We start from the raw sequence: 17,069 nt of genomic DNA, 5'->3' as shown, positions 1-17,069 counted from the left end.
TGTGCACTGAACATTTGATGAAGGAAATAAAATGTATTTTTCTTATTCTCTTTTCAATGCTTCGCTCCGGAACCCCTCTGGGTTATTTCATCTGTCTTTTTGTACAATAGTTTCACCAGTTAGATAACTGCTTGGTAGTTACTACATTACAGTTGCTCAGCAGTTACTATCAACTTACGTGACTTGACTATTTGTTTGTTTACCTGTTTCCTTTGTTACATAAGGGTTTGCTGCTTACATTGATTATTGATATTAATCTAATTCTTAACAACTCTAACTTAAGACCTGTTACTACAGTCTCTTAACAACTCTAATTAAGACCTGTTACTATAGTTAAAACAAAATAAATAGAAATTTAAGCTAACAGAATCAAATGCTGTAGTTGACCTTGGAAGAAACAAAATAAAACATAAGAACTCTGACAGACTTGCTGTCCATTTGTCGAACTGTTCATCTTTCCCAATCTTCTTCAGAAACTTTGTCTGCCCCTTCTCGGTCTTCGCCCTGTCGACCAGATGCTCCTGCATCAGGCTGCCGGGGTAAAAGAGAGATCTCATGGCTCCGTTCCATGAGTTCCTCCACCGAGTAGCCCGCCTTCCGAATCTGTATCTCGTCGAGCCAGGAGCTGTCCTCCATTGGACGGTCCTTCCACTTTACGAGATAACGCAGATACTCCTTTCTGCGTGTCTTCTTGGCCACCTGTGTGCTGATGATTCCTTCTATTTCATGGGTCTTGACCGACGGTAACTGTTTCTTCCAAAGACTGTCCTCGAACTGGGTGTCCCGTTGTGGCTGTACCATTCTTTTATCTTCTGCCTGGGCATGATATGGGAACAGGTCTGCCACGTTGAATATGGGTGATATACCTATATCAGGTGGCAGCTGAATTTCATATGCATTTGCTGAAAATTTGCGCAGAATTTTGCATGGGCCGATTTTTTTGAACTTCAGTTTGTTATACGTACCCTTAGGAAACCGTTCCCGCGCAAATGTGCAAGGACTTCGTCTCCAATTTCAAAATGTACCTCACGCCGTCTTATGTCTGCATGCTGCTTATATTTTTGCGTGCTATCCTGTAATCTCAATTTGACTTTCTCATGCAGTTCGCTCATCGCTTCAGCAAAATCTTCCCCGTCTGCACTTCTCCTTTCTAGCTGTCCCAAATCCCGTAACTCATGTACTCCTCGCGGATGCATACCATACAAGATTTGGAATGGGCTAAGACCGGTGCTCCGATTAGGCGAATCGTTATAAGCGAATTCTGCCTGGGCAAGAGCTCGATCCCACAATCGCGAGTTTTCTCCTGTTAAGCTTCGTAACAAGTTGCCCAAACTCCTGTTTACTACCTCTGTCTGCCCATCGGTCTGCGGGTGATATGCAGAACTGAAATTTAACTGTGTGCCCAGCTTTTTCCACAGGGTGCGCCAAAAATGCCCTGTAAACTTCACATCCCTGTCTGAAACTATAGTTTTAGGTAAGCCATGTAATCGAACTACTTCCGTAAAGAAAAGGTGTGCCACGTTTGTGGCGTCGCTAGTCTTCCGGCAAGGAATGAAATGAGCCATCTTTGAGAACCTATCCACCACCACCATCACTGAATCATACCCCCGCTGCGTTCTAGGCAATCCTAGGACAAAGTCAATGCTGACCGAATCCCACGGCCTGCTTGGAACAGGTAGGGGTGTGTACAGCCCCGTGTTCTGGCTGTGCCCTTTCGCCAGTTGGCAGATTTTACACCTGGTTACATACCTCTGTACGTCCCGGCTCATCCTTGGCCAGTAATAAAAATGCCCGAGCTGCTCCAATGTCTTATCGATGCCAAAATGTCCCGCTAGTCCGCCACTGTGTTTCTCTCTCACCAGATTTTCCCTCATCGAACAATCTGGAACACATAGCTGTCCTCCTCGAAACAATAATCCTTCCTGTAAATTGAAATCTAGCCATGGGCTTGTATTCCTCAATACGGGATTCTGGCATGCTTCAAAAGCTTCTTTGAAATCCGCGTCCATCTGGTACAAATCCTTCAAATACTCAAATCCCATCACCTGTATGCCACTTTCCTGTAAGAGCAAGGCTCTTCTGCTCAAAGCATCCGCCACTTTGTTGGCTTGCCCACTTATGTGTTTCAACACAAAAGTGAAACTTTGCAGGTACTCCACCCACTTGGCATGTTTATGGTTCAGTTTGTGCTGCTGTGTTATGTACTGTAACGCAGAATTATCAGAGAACAAAACGAACTCATTGCCTAGTAAATAGTGCCTCCAATGCTTCAAGGCTTGAACCACTGCATAGAATTCTTTGTCGTATGACGAATACTTCTGCCGACTTTCATTTAGCTTTTCACTAAAGAATGCCACCGGTCTGTCCTCTTGACTGAGTACAGCGCCAATAGCTGTCCCGCTGGCATCACACCGAACCTGAAAAGGTTTGCTAAAATCGGGCAGTCTCAAGATTGGCCTCTCCGTTATTTTACGCTTCAGAAGTTGGAAACTGTCTTCTGCTGCCTTAGTCCAGCAAAAAGGTTGGCTGGCCTTTTTGATGGTCTCTAGCATGGGCGCGCAGATTTCACTAAAATTCTTAATGAACTTTCTATAAAAACTTGCTAAACCGTGAAAACTACGTACCTCGAATAAACTCTTAGGTGACGGCCAACTCATGATCGCTTCAATCTTCTCCGGGTCCATCTTTAGCTCATTCTCTGCCACTACAAATCCCAGATAAATTAACTCCTTCTGCAAGAAAGTGCATTTTTTTAAATTTATCAGCAGTTTGTTCTGCTGCAGCTTCTCGAATACCCTTCAAATATGCTGAAGGTGTTCTCTTTTCGTCCTGCTAAAAATTAAAATATCGTCCAGATAGACTATCACGAACTTTCCAATAAACTCCTTTAACATTTCGTTCATTAATCTCATAAAAGTACTTGGTGCGTTACTCAACCCAAATGGCATAACCAACCATTCGTACAGTACTTCGTTGGTCTTGAAGGCTGTCTTCCATTCGTCTCCCTCTCTAATTCTGATCTGATGGTACCCACTTTTCAGATCTATTTTTGTAAAATATGCTGCCCCACTAAGACAGTCCATCATGTCATCCATTCTAGGCAAGGGAAACCTGTATCGAATGGTGATCTTGTTTATAGCCCGCGAATCTGTGCACATTCGCCATTCTCCTCCCTTCTTGGGCGCAAGGACTGTAGGTACTGCACAGGGGCTTAAACTCTCTCTGATCAGTCCCTTATCTAACAACTCCTGCACTTGTTTGCGTACTTCTTCATTGTCTTTTGGACTCATTCTGTACGCTGCCTTGTTCGGTAAACTCGACCCTGGTATAAAATCAATGTGGTGGCTGATGCTCCTTTTAGGAGGCAACTTATCAGGTAGCTCATCAGCCGCAATATCTTGAAATTCTTCTAACAGCTCTTGTATTTCTTTGGGCAATTCTGATTTCTCTAAGTTCAGTAATACTGGCTCCATCCTCCTCACAACTGCAAAGTTAATTTCATTTTCCTCAAGCTGCTTTATGAACTGTTTTCCTCCCATTAATAGCGCCTTTGTCCCACTTGATTCTGCTGAATCTTCCTCTTTGATGGGTACAAGTGTGTGTTTGACCCCATCCTTCACAAACTTATAACAATTAGTTTTCCCATCGTGTGTCACCTTCCTGTCATACTGCCATGGTCTTCCGAGCAGTATGTGGCACACGTCCATCGGCATAATATCGCAGACCACTGTATCGTGGTACTTGCCAATGCGAAACTCTACCTCGCATTGTTCATCAACCAACAGCTGGTGGCCTTTCTGCAGCCACGACACCTTGTAAGGTGTGGGGTGCTTCAGCCGCTTCAACCCCAGTTTTTCCACCATCTCTGTGGCAACCAAGTTATCCGTACTCCCGCTGTCTATTATTACCTTGCAGCATTTTCCATGCGATTTACAGACTGTCCGGAACAGTGCCTTCCGCTGTGTTGGTTCAGCCACTTCCTTGGTTGGCTTTAACAGCACTTTGTTCAAAATCAAAGCTTCCCCTGTCTCCGCCATGTCTTCCACCTCCCGGGGTTGTGCTTCAGCTTCTTCAGGCTGTGCCATCAGCGTTCCCCTCTGACCGGCCTGTTCAACTTCTGGACATTCAAAGGCTCTGTGCCCCATTTGTGGCACCTGTAGCACTGGACATTAGTCCCTCTTCCGCGGCCATTCCCTCGTCCTCTCTGGTATGACCGACCTCCTCTGGTGCTATCTCCTTTTTCTGCTGTCCCTGAAGTTTTTGAACTGCTGCCTTCTTCGCTGTTCGCAGCACTCTTTCCTCTACCGTAGGATTGTCCCCGTCCTCTGCTACTTCCTCTCCCTCTTCTGCTGTTCTGTTTTCTGTTAATCTTTTCCTCAGCCTTTACAGCACTCTGAAAGGCCTCTTCAATATTTCGGGGAGAAAGAATGCTAATTTCATCCAGAATTTCCATCCTCAAGCCATTGACATATCTCGCTGTTTTTTCTGGAGTTTCATCCGTATAACCAGCACGTAGATTTACCGGTAGAACTCTTCCGTATACTCTTTGACAGTCATACCTCTCTGTCTCAAATTCTGTACTCGCCGACATAGTTCAACCTGGTAATCTTTCAGCAGAAATCTGCCCTTCAATTTTGCTACCATCCTTGACCAATTCTGTATAGGTAATTTGTTCAGTCTCTTTCTGTCTGCTTGGACATTATCCCACCACAAGAGGGCATGTCCCTTCAACTTAGTAGCAGCGAACTTGACTCTCTTATCCTCCTTAACTTCCTCATTTTCGAAATACTTATCTAGTTCGCTTATCCAATCCAATAGGATATCAGCAGATAGACTGCCATCGTAATTCAAATCTCTGTTTTGGGTTTGCTGCTGGCCAATAAAATTGAACGCAGCAGTCTCAATTCTGGAGCTTCTTCATCAGACCCGTCTGTAGCAGCTACCGCTTCTTCCTCACTGTCATCTCCCAGTTCCGGGTCTCTTCGTCTACCCGCTTCCACTGCTTCCAAGCGAGCTGTCAGAATTCTAATCTGTTCCCTCAATCCTTCATCTGCTCCTCTACGTGCACCTCTTCCACGTCCTCGTCTTGGCACTTGCCCTTCTGTCATCTTCCTCTATATATAAAAAAACTGCTCTGATACCAATTGATGGGAGCCCAGCCCACGTGGTCCCACACTAGCCCAATCCTTTGTGGACCTGCACTGATATTTTGATTTTGGATATGGTGTGATTGCAATTTATTTGGTAGGTGATTATTAATCAACCCACGGTACTGACTTGGTCTCTTCCCGCGACACCTGTTCTTCTCGAAATTACCAAACCCTAATTTCACTTTTCCCTTTTCACTGCCGGTTCGCGCCTATTCGGTCATTTTCACTCCGTCACTTTGCTCTCTGTGTTTTGCTCAGGTATTCGGCTCCGCCTCTGGTTCTTGTCCGACGTTCGGCACTGTGTCTTCAGGTAAGAGATTGTTCCTTGCTATATTTCATTATCCTCTGCTCGAGCTGGTGCTAACTCTCGCAGCCCCTCTGTGGTCAGGGTTTCACTTTGTTTCTGCGGCTTATGGGTTCGGTTCACTTCAGGTATGGCTATGCTCCTCAGCCATACAAGGGTTTCGCTTTCTGTCAACTCCTTTACAGCTTCACGACGTTGTTTCTGTTGCGAGGGTTTTGATTTGGTTATGAACCCTAACGTTGCTCTTCTGTGGTGGTTGCAGGTGACCAGTCCCGTGGCTTTGCAGGGACTTCGACTGCTTGTCTTCCGGGTAGCTCTGTTCTTACCTTAGTTTCTTCCGTGGTTCTTCGTCTTTGCTGTATTTACTTGCATCTGTGGTCTGTATGCGAGATAGTGGTAGAGTCTGGTCTTTATGTTATTCCAACCCGTAGCCGTAGCTTGGAGGGTTTCTGTGAATGCTTTTGTTTAATGGCTTGCTCCAACGAATCCTCGTTGCACAATCGATCTGTAACTGTAGCTAGGAGGGTTTCTGTAAGTTCTTTTATTTGGTGGCCGGGACCAACGAATCCTCGTTGCACAGTCCTTTCATGTTATGGGAGTTTTATAAACTTGCAATGTAATTACACAGTGGTATGTAATATATATTTAAGTTCGGTGCTGTTGCTTACCAATTTCGACTGTGGACTCTATCTTGCATTATTGTTTGTCTCTCCTCGCTTTATGCTCGCTCTCGGTCTCGGCTGGTCATGAGACTTTTGGAGTCGTGATACTCCGTTACTGTGTCTACCTGCAATGAGTTGAATGTACAACAAATAGATATGTGTATTCCTTTTGGGGTCGTGAAACTCGATTACTGTATTTGCCTGCAATGAGTTGAATGTACAGAAAATATATATATATGTGTATTCTTTTGAGGTCGTGAAACTCTGTTACTGTATTTGTCTGCAATGAATTGAATGAACAGAAATATGTATGCATGCGTATTCTATCATAGAGGACATAAATCTTGCAATCTTGTATTTAATTGTGCACTGAACATTTGATGAAGGAAATAAAATGTACTTTTCTTATTCTCTTTTCAATGCTTCGCTCCCGAACCCCTCTGGGTTATTTCATCTGTCTTTTTATACAATAGTTTCAGCAGTTAGATAACTGCTTGGTAGTTACTACATTACAGTTGCTCGGCAGTTACTATCAACTTACGTGACTTGACTATTTGTTTGTTTACCTGTTTCCTCTGTTACATAAGGGTTTGCTGCTTACATTGATTATTGATATTAATCTAATTCTTAACAACTCTAACTTAAGACCTGTTACTACAGTCTCTTAACAACTCGAATTAAGACCTGTTACTATAGTTAAAACAAAATAAATAGAAATTTAAGCTAACAGAATCAAATGTTGTAGTTGACCTTGGAAGAAACAAAATAAAACATAAGAACTCTGACAGACTTGCTGTCCATTTGTCGAACTGTTCATCTTTCCCAATCTTCTTCAGAAACTTTGTCTGCCCCTTCTCGGTCTTCGCCCTGTCGACATGATGCTCCTGCATCAGGGAATATATAGATTAGTTTAAATTCTAAATATATATCAAAATTAATATATAAGATAATTTAATTTAATTTTGACACATTAATTTAAATTTTAATGCTTTCAAATAATGTTTTTCTTTGGATCTTTTAATTGTAATACCTATTAACTCTTTTGGACTTAGTACATATTTAATTTGACCCGCCTTATTTATTATTATGGTTAGCTCTATAATAAGACACACTTCATTTTATTTTATTAGTAGATTATGCGGTGTGCACAATGAAAGCTTGAAATCTTTCTCCAAAGTCTTGCACAAGACTAGTGGTTATTTTGTTGTTAATAAATTGTGTGAAGTGCGGAGGTCCACATAATGAAAGCTTGAAAACTTCCTCTGCACAATGGACTTCCTTTACAGCCCCACACATGTATTTGTGTTAATTTGAAAATATACGTTACTATTAATATTTTAATGCTTTGAAAATCTTGCTTTTAGATTTGATATTTTAAAGTTTTGAAATAAAGTTATATGTAATAGTGCTATCTAAAATTCATTTTATTTTTTCACAGAAAGTATGCTATTTATCTTGAATTTTGACATTTCAATGTTATTAAATAATTAAGAATTTAGAGAGCATAAGAAAAATTATTCATTCATTCGTTACACAAATTTAATATTATGAAATGATTTCCGATCACAAAAAATGAGAGATATTTTTGATTTGTTATGTTTAAAGTTTTTTATTTTTATTTTTTCAAAGCAAGCATGTTGGATTTCCTTTCTTTTAATATTTTAATGCTTTGATGATTTCAAATTTGATATTTTAATGCTTTGAAATAATGCCATATGTAATAATGCTTTTTAATTTTGATGCAACGTGAATTTTAATTAAAAAATTAACATATAGATTAGCTTAAATTATAGATTAGGTTAAATTTTAATTATATATCGAAATTAATATATAAGATAATTATATTTAATTTTCATACATTAATTTAAATTTTAATGCTTTCAAATAATGAATGTGGTAGTTTGTAATAATCTGTTTCTCTCTGGCACTTTAATTGTAATGCATTTTAATTCTTTTGGAGTTAGAACACATTCAATTTGACTTGCCTCTATTATTATTATTGTTATCTCTATGTAATTAGGATAACTTCAGTTTTTATTATTAATAGACTGTCTAGAGGTCACAATGAAAACTTCCTTGACACAATAGACTTCCTCCGTAGTCCGCATATATGCATTTGTGTTAATTTTTATTTTTTGTAGTGCTTGGCAGGACCTTCCATTTTCTATTATATATATAAGGCAAATTTACACCACACAGTTTTACCTGGTGGCCTCAACTCGCCCCGAGGGGCAACAGAGTTTGTTGGCCACCGGTCAACACTATACGCCATCCAAAAACAAAATTGCTTCATTATTTCTTTCAAGGCTACGCAGGCCTCAGTCTCATGTCCAAATACTATATAACTTCTAACATAAACAATAAGAAATTTAAATGCTATCTGCATAAACAAAAACTAAGCCTAGAGGAACTAATCCTTCTTGACATTCCACTCCTCAGAGTCTGAGGCAATAGGAGCGGGATCATCAGCAGTTGCCTCTGGCATTCCAAACAGCTCCACGATGCAAGGGATGTGACGGTCGATACGATCCATCCTGACATCCTGTTTGTGCAACTGGAATAGGATTTTCTCCATGTCTTTTTTGTAATTGGGCAGGCCCTGCAATGTGACTTCCATCCCCACAGAAATTTGTTCCATTGCTTTACCAAGCAAACTTTTCATCAAGAAATATAGGTACAGGGTGTGTTTGAATTGCGTGATTCTACCTCTTGTGTTCCCTGGGTCGGGAACCATCATCCTCTAGATTTCTATCTCATCGTCTGTTCCAGCTCGTGTTTTATCTCTTCTTCCCAGTCATCTATCAGCTTTCGGATGCCGTCATCTATTTCCTCTCTATATGCTGCAGCGACTTCCGCTATGAGGTGATCAGCAAGCTTGCAGCCCCTGCGGCCTTCCATCGGGTTGGGTCTCTTGGCTGCCCGAGGAGCCGGGCCTTTACTTCCACGACCACGCCCACGTTTAGCTGGAGCCATGTCCTGTTCCTTGATGCCCTATAAACATTCAAACACCATTAGATCCCTGATGTCGTTCACATCAATCCATCACAACTGGTCATACCTTACTTCTCTGCACTGCCTAGCCTGCAGCGAGTTAGGGAATCCATGTGGCCATAGGTGGCCTGGGGGATTGGGTTCCAAGCTCGGGTCCTCAGTCTTTTCCCCATGTCTTTGCTCCTTACCCTGGCTCAGAAGTTGACCACCCCCTGCATTCGGAACCCAACATTAAGGCCCTTTTGGACCTGGTCCTTACAATTGTTGCCATACCCACATGCCCCTTCCTCTACTTGCAACTTCTTGCCATGGGAATGCTTGCCTCTCTACCAATTGTGCCCCCCAGGGTCCCTATTAGCGCTTTTTCTTCCATGCAGATGCAATTGCCAAGGATTTCTCAGCAGAGTACTCACATTGTTAGTATCTCCTTTCCCTACCCGCAACTCTGGTTTACCTCTCTCAGCTTCACTCAACCCCCCCAACATGCCTTGCCCACTATCACCAACTCCCCCGGACTGGGATAACAGGTATGGGCTTGTAGCTTGGCTCAACCCCATAAAATCCATTCTATTGCCAAAATTTTGGCTCAAAAGCCAAAGGGCTGACACACAAAGCTGGGCCATGGCCCTCCCTTTCCTCCACTGGTTCCTTCCTGACTAAGCTAAGCCCCATTGGGATGACCCTTTGCCTCTCCCTTCCACGCAGTGGAACCCCCACCAACCATGAAATTTCCGTAGAAATCCGACTAGAGCTTAGAAATTGACGAGGAGCGAGACCAGACTACATACCAGAAAGCCGTCGCTAGCCCGTAGACGTGGTTCTGCCTTCTCTCTTCCGCTCTAAGCTTCCTCCCTTCTCCTCTGCAGAATTCACTTGCCCGACACGTCGAATACCTTCCCTGTCTCTGCCACCTTGCCTTATCTCTCTCTCTGCCACCCTGCCAGCCCACATCCCATGCATTCATGAGTGAGGACACCGCACCCCCTGCCTTAAGCATGTGGGGGGCGGTTGTCATAAACATTTTGGTATTGACCATGTCTAATCGAGTTCTGTCACCATGACACCACGTCACATCCAGATCGGGAGCATTTGTGTTAATTTTGAAAATATATGTTAATATTAATATTTTAATGCTTTTAAATCATGCTTTTAGTTTTGGTATTTTAATGCTTTGAAATAATCCCATACTGTGTAAAAATGCTTTTAATTTTGATGCAACGTGAATTTTAATTGAAACTTTAATATCTCGATTAGTTTAAATTTTAAATATATATCGAAATTGGTGGTTATTTTATTATTAATCGATTATGTGGAGTGCAGAGGTCCACACAACGAAAGCTTGAAAGCTTCCTCTGCACAATGAACTTCCTCTATAGTCCCACACATATGCATTTTTGTTAATTTTCAAAATATATGTTAATATGAATATTTTAATGCTTTGAAAATCATGCTTTTAGATTTGATATCTTAATGCTTTGAAATAATGCGATATGTAATTATGCTTTTTAATTTTAATGCATTGTGAATTTTAATTGAAAAATTAATATATAAATTAGTATAAATTTTAAATATATATCAAAATTAATATATAAGATAATTAGATTAATTTTGATACGTTAATTTAAATTTTAATGCTTTCAAATAATGAATATGGTAGTTTGTAATAAGTTGTTTTTCTTTTATGTTTTAATTGTAATGCATTTTAACACTTTTGGAGTTAGAACATGTGCAATTTGACTTGCCTCATTTATTTGTATGGTTATCTTTGTGCAATTAGCCTAGCTTCATTTTTTATTATTTATAGATTTTTTGGGTGCGGATGTTTGCAAAATGAAATCCTCACTTGCCTGCGACTTCCCCTTTGTTGTGTTTCCTTCTTATGACCTACACCCTACTCTGTGGTTTTTGTCCTTATTCGTGAGCGAATGATTTAGATTTATAAATGAACGAAATGAAATATAGATTTAAATAGAATACAAAGATATAGTGAAAGAAGAGAACTTCAATTAATTAATAACAAGTACTAAAAACTATTTACGCGCAGAACTAAACAAACTAGTTTGGGCAATGGTAGCTTATATCTGAGAAGAGATGTGACAACTACATGCCTTCTAAACAATGTCACAATGAGGCTCAGGGTCCTTTTTACCATAAATAATAAGTGTGATAACCTTAACCCTAGGAGATGAAGCTTCATGGTTTTGGGTCGTGTTGGGGTAAGTTGGACAACCAACTTCTTGGGGTCGTAACTTGGTCATACGATTTTCGTTTGGTTAACATAATAATTTGTTTCGAATATCTCCACGAGGAGGCCAAAAATGAATATGGGAAACATATTTGGAATTTTTTCTATTTCTCTATTTTCCCGAGAAAATGTCTTTTAGGACCTCAAAATGACTCCGAAAATTTAGTACTAAAAAGCTACAAAAAATAAAATGTTGTGCTGGAATTAAGGAAACGAAAAGGAAACAGTGTTGGGGGTCCAAGTGGAATAAGCGGGTTTCCACCAATATCCACTTGGATTAGTGAACTTTGTTGATGATCTCCAACTTGTCTACCTTCCTATTATTTATATGATTCATTTCCCAATCATTTTTTCGGGGGGACATCCCTTCTCAAGTTGGGTTGACCCATCATGTTGCATGAGAACACTTCGTGCTATTCAAGCACCCTAGTGTACCCATCACACATTGCCATGTCGAGAACCCACACACCCTGTCTGGCATGCCCAAGCACGGGAACCCATGTCGTCGTGTATCACATGTCACCTCACCACTTGCTTCAATGAGCTAACCCTTGCTTGTTCCTCAAGTCGTGTCGATTGTCGTTCATGTCTCCCTGTCATGCTTGTCACACATCTCGCTCAAACCATGTCTGTCGTGCCATATTTCCTACACCCTCCACCCAACTCTGCCATGGCTCTCATCATGCAGTCATGTCACCTGACACTACAACTCACCCACCTGTCGCTGACTCGTGCACACAATCCTCCCATGGAGTTCCGGGCACACTACCTTCTTGCAAGCGCGCCAAGGGTTCTCACTTTTGTGTCGTTCACTCTACGCGATGCCCACAGGTCCACTTCGTCCAACCAATACACCCAACACCTGACCAATGCGTCTAACGTGTTGTTCCCATGCACCACACTCGTCTCATCTTGCGACTTGGCCGCGCATGATCATGTTGGTAAAATGCATCAATAAATTCTTAATTTGATTTTTTCCTTAGTCAAATTGAGGAAATTCAAAATTCGACATTAGCAGAAATCTTGGATGTAGTTAACTGAGGTGACATGGCACTTTTCACTCAGTTAACTCAGTTAATTTGAGTTAGGGGCATGAAGTTCATTTGTATGTAGTGATTCCTAAATTTTAGGAGCCTAGGTTGAGAATTTAGTTGTAATCAGTTAAACTAGTTCTAATTGTTAATATAACTAGTTGGTGGTCAGTTAAGTAGTGGGATATCAATATACCTCATATATCTTCTAGTTAACTGATTGATTAGCTAATAATTAGCTCATGCATGCAAATAATACGAGTTTCGCAACTGTGGTGGAGTTTCCAATGCACTGTGCAAATAATTATATACTAAATTATGTGTATAACTATTGTATTGGTCAAGTGATCAACCCAAAGGAATTGTGTAAGAAAATAGGGGGAAATTCCTAAATAATAGGATCTTATTTCCTCAAAAATTGCGCAAGAAAATAGGGGGAAATTCCTAAAGAATAGGATCCTATTTCCTCAAAAATTGCGCAAGAAAATAGGGGCTGAAGCAGACGCAGAAATTGACCAAATCTGAGTCAAAGCTTCTCAGTAACCAGAGAGATAGGTTATGCACTTGCAGGTTGTGCTCATGATGCAGACTTATGTAGAATCGCAACAAAATACAGATATAAACATGAACACAGAGATGCAACAGAAATAAAACTTAATTTCATTAATATCAAAGAACTGAAATATGCTTACATAGAGAATAGAAATAAACTAGCTCGGGCAATGGTAGCTTATCTCTGAGAATAAATGTGGTGGATACATGCATCTAAACTATGTTACAATGAGGCTCGAAGGCCTATTTATTATTGAGAAATAATGGAAAACCCTAAACATCCAAAAATCTAACCCTAGGAGATGAAGCGCCAAAACTATGGGCCCTGTTTGGGTAAATTGGCACATCAAATTCCAAGGTCATAACTTTGGCATATGATCTCCATTTGACGGGCACAATACATCTTTAGAAATATCTATCCTAGGAATACAAGTTCCAACCAGCCAACATTACCTAATGACCATTTTTGTCCCTGGTTTTCCCAAAAAATGTCATTTAGGGCCTCAAAACAACTCTGGATGTTCAAGACTCGAAAAATACTCTTTGCATGTGAGTTATTTCTTCTTGCATATTTATGATTTGTGTTCTCAATTGTGAATTTAATTCTGTAGAGCAGTACAATAGGATTGAGTCTTTTGTTTTAGTAAATTTCATGAGCATTTTAAAATCTACACCTATTTTCTACAGATTTATAATGCACAAAGAATCATCATGGGTGCCCTTTTGGACATGGTACCAAATAGGGGTCCTGGAAATCCTTTACTTATATGTATTATTGTTTTTTCATTTTTTTTGGGAAAGTTCTCCTTCACAAGTTGAGTCGACCCACTGTGTGGTGTGCTAGCATGCCCCTTCATTTGGGTGCCCTGGAGTTCTTGTCATGTAATGCCCCATTGGGCGCCTCGACCCCGTATTCATGTAGGTGTGGGCACCAACATCGTTGTATATCACACACTACCTCGTTACTCGCTTCACCAAACTCAACCACACTCATTCCGCCCATCGCACATCTTTCCCGACTGACTACCATCAAATGTCTCACCCATCCTATACTTTTGCTTGCTCCGCACATTGTGCCAGACTACTTACTACTCATGTGGCCCAGTTCATGCCCCTCACACATCTCACCCAACCCATTCTCGTCATACATTGTCGGCGCCCTCTACCCGACTCGCCCTAGGTGCCCATCGCGCGGTCGTGTCACCTAGTGCTCCAACTCACCTTCCTATCATCGGATTTGCATACAACCCCACCTATAGGGACCTGGGCTCTGCCTTCGTGCGGGCGAACCCAAGGTGCTTGCCTTTGTGATTGAAAGCTTTTTCCACAATCCCGCACAAGAACATTGGTTATTTTATTATTAATAGATTGTGGGGAGTCTAGAGTTCTGCACAATGAAAGCTTAAAAAATTCCTCCGCACAATGGACTCTCTCTATATCCCTGCACATATGCATTTGCGTTAATTTTGAACATATATGTTAATATTAATATTTTAATACTTTGAAATTCATGCTTTTAGATTTGATATTTTAATGTTTTGAAATAATTCCATATCTAATAATGCTTTTTAATTTTGATACAATGTGAATTTTAATTGAAAAAATAATATATAGATTAGTTTAAATTTTAAAAATATATCTAAATTAATATAAATGATAATTAAATTAAAATTTTATAAGTTCATTTAATTTTTAATGCTTTTAAATAATGAATGTCATAGTTTGTAATCATCTGTTTTTCTTTTATGTTTTAATTCTAATGCATTTTAACACTTTTGGAGTTAGAACATGTGAAATTTGACTCACCTCATTTATTATTATGATTATCTCTATGTAATTATGCTAGCTTCATTTTTTATTGTTAATAAATAGCGTAGAGTGTGAAAATCCACACAATGAAAGCTTGAAAGCTTCCTCTACACAATCCACTTCCTTCATAGTCTTGCGCATATGCATTTGTGTTAATTTTGAAAATATATGTTAATATTAATATTTTTAATGCTTTGAAAATCATGATTTTAGTTTTGATATTTTATTGCTTTGAAATAATGTCATACTCTCTAATAATGCTATTTAATTTTGATGCAATGTGAATTTTAATTGAAAAATTATTATATAATTTTGTTTAAATTTTAAATATATATTGAAATAAATAGACAAGATAATTAGATTTAATTTTGATACGTTTAAATTGAATTTTAATGCTTTTAAATTTTTTTTCTTTAGATCTTTTAATTGTAATTCCTTTAACTCTTTTGGATTTAGTACATGTGGAAGCCACCTCATTTATTGATATGGATATCTATGTGTAATTAGGCAAGTTTCATTTTTTTTTATTAATAGATTGTGTCGAGTGTAGAGTTCCACACAATGAAAGCTTGGAAGCTTCTTCCATAATCCCTCACAAGAACGGGGTTATTTTATTATTAATCGATTGTGTGGAGTGTGGAAGTCCACACAATGAAAGTTTGAAAGCTTCTTCTAGATAATGGAATTCCTCTGCAGTCCTGCACATATGCATTTTTTGTTATTTTCGATAATATATGTTACTATTAATATTTTAATTCTTTGAAAATCATGCTTTTAGATTTGATATTTTTATGCTTTGAAATAATGGCATATGTAATAATGTTTTTTAATTTTGATGCAACATAAATTTTAATATATATATATATCTATATATATATATATATATATTATATATTATATATATATTATATATATATATATATATATATATATATATATTGTTTGTGTGTGTGTTTAATTTTAAATATATAAGATAATTATATTTAATTTTGATACGTTAATTTTAATATTAATGCTTTCAAATAATGAATGTGGTAACTTGTAATAATGTGTTTTTCTTTGATGTTTTGTTTGTAATGCATTTTAACTCTTTTGAAGTTAGAACACATGCAATTTGACTCGCCATGTTTATTATTATGGTCATCTTTATTTGATTATGCTAGCTTCCTTTTTTATTACTAATAGATTGTACGGATCGAGGAGATCTGCACAATGAAAGATTTAAAGATTTTCCTCCACACAATGGTCTTCCTTCGCGGTCCCGCACATATGCATTTGTGTTAATTTTGAAAATACATGTTAATATAAAATTTTGATGCTTTGAAAATCACGCTTTTAGTTTTGATATTTTAATGCTTTCAAATAATGGCATATTGTGTAATAATATTTTTTTAATTCTGACGAAAAGTTTATTTTTAATTTAAAAAATTAATACATATAGATTAGTTTAAATTTTAAATATATATCGAAACTAGTGGTTATTTTATTACTAATAGATTGTTTGGAGTGTGGAGATCCACACAATGAAAACTTGAAAGCTCTCTCTGCATAATGGACCTCCTCCGCAGTCCTACACATTTGCATTTGCGTTAATTTTGAAAACATATGTTATTATTAATATTTTAATTGTAACAACCCTCGTCAAAATTCCATGTAATAAAGTTAATAAAGGCAAAATAATAACCAGAGTTATGGGACACTTATTCCAAGCTAAATGTTGGGAAAAACATCCTAGTGTGGGTGTCCATTTGGTTTATTATGGCTAAGGAAATTGACAAAAGAAATGTAAAGGATTTGGAAATACATGAGAAATTAATTGGCATTTTATTTATGAAAATAATGGAAATTTAGAGAAAATGAAGATGAAAAGTCACAGGTTGCATGTGAGGAGGAAATTAAGGAAAATGAAGAAAATAGAGGTCTCATTAATAAAAAGGCTTTAAGGATTGGTTGGTACCTTTTTGTCAGTTCAGTTTTGGAAGTCTCTCTCTATTTCTCTCTCACACTCTTGTACATTTATAGTTTTCTCGAGCACTTCAGCATTGGATCAAGAAGATAAAAAAGGCAAGAAGAAGTAAAGATCAAGCAAGGAGATTGGTTCAAGCAACTATAATGAGATTATTTGTAGGTATCAATTTGAATGTGTGATTTCCTTGCTAGATTTATAATGCAAGGTTATGCATGTGTGTTCTTAGTTCTCTTGCTATCATGGGCATGGTTTTTCAGGTGTGAATGTTCTTCAGCCTAGCCTTTCCATTTCTCGATAACCATGGTGTGATGGGGTTCTCATGTTTTGGTTGAGCTAAATTGACAATGGATTTGAAA

This window comes from Pinus tabuliformis, chromosome Q (assembly GCF_031772625.1).
Source record: "Pinus tabuliformis cultivar Carrire ecotype Pingquan chromosome Q, CPIR1, whole genome shotgun sequence".
NCBI lineage: Eukaryota > Viridiplantae > Streptophyta > Pinopsida > Pinales > Pinaceae > Pinus > Pinus tabuliformis.
This window is presented reverse-complemented; position numbering follows the sequence as displayed.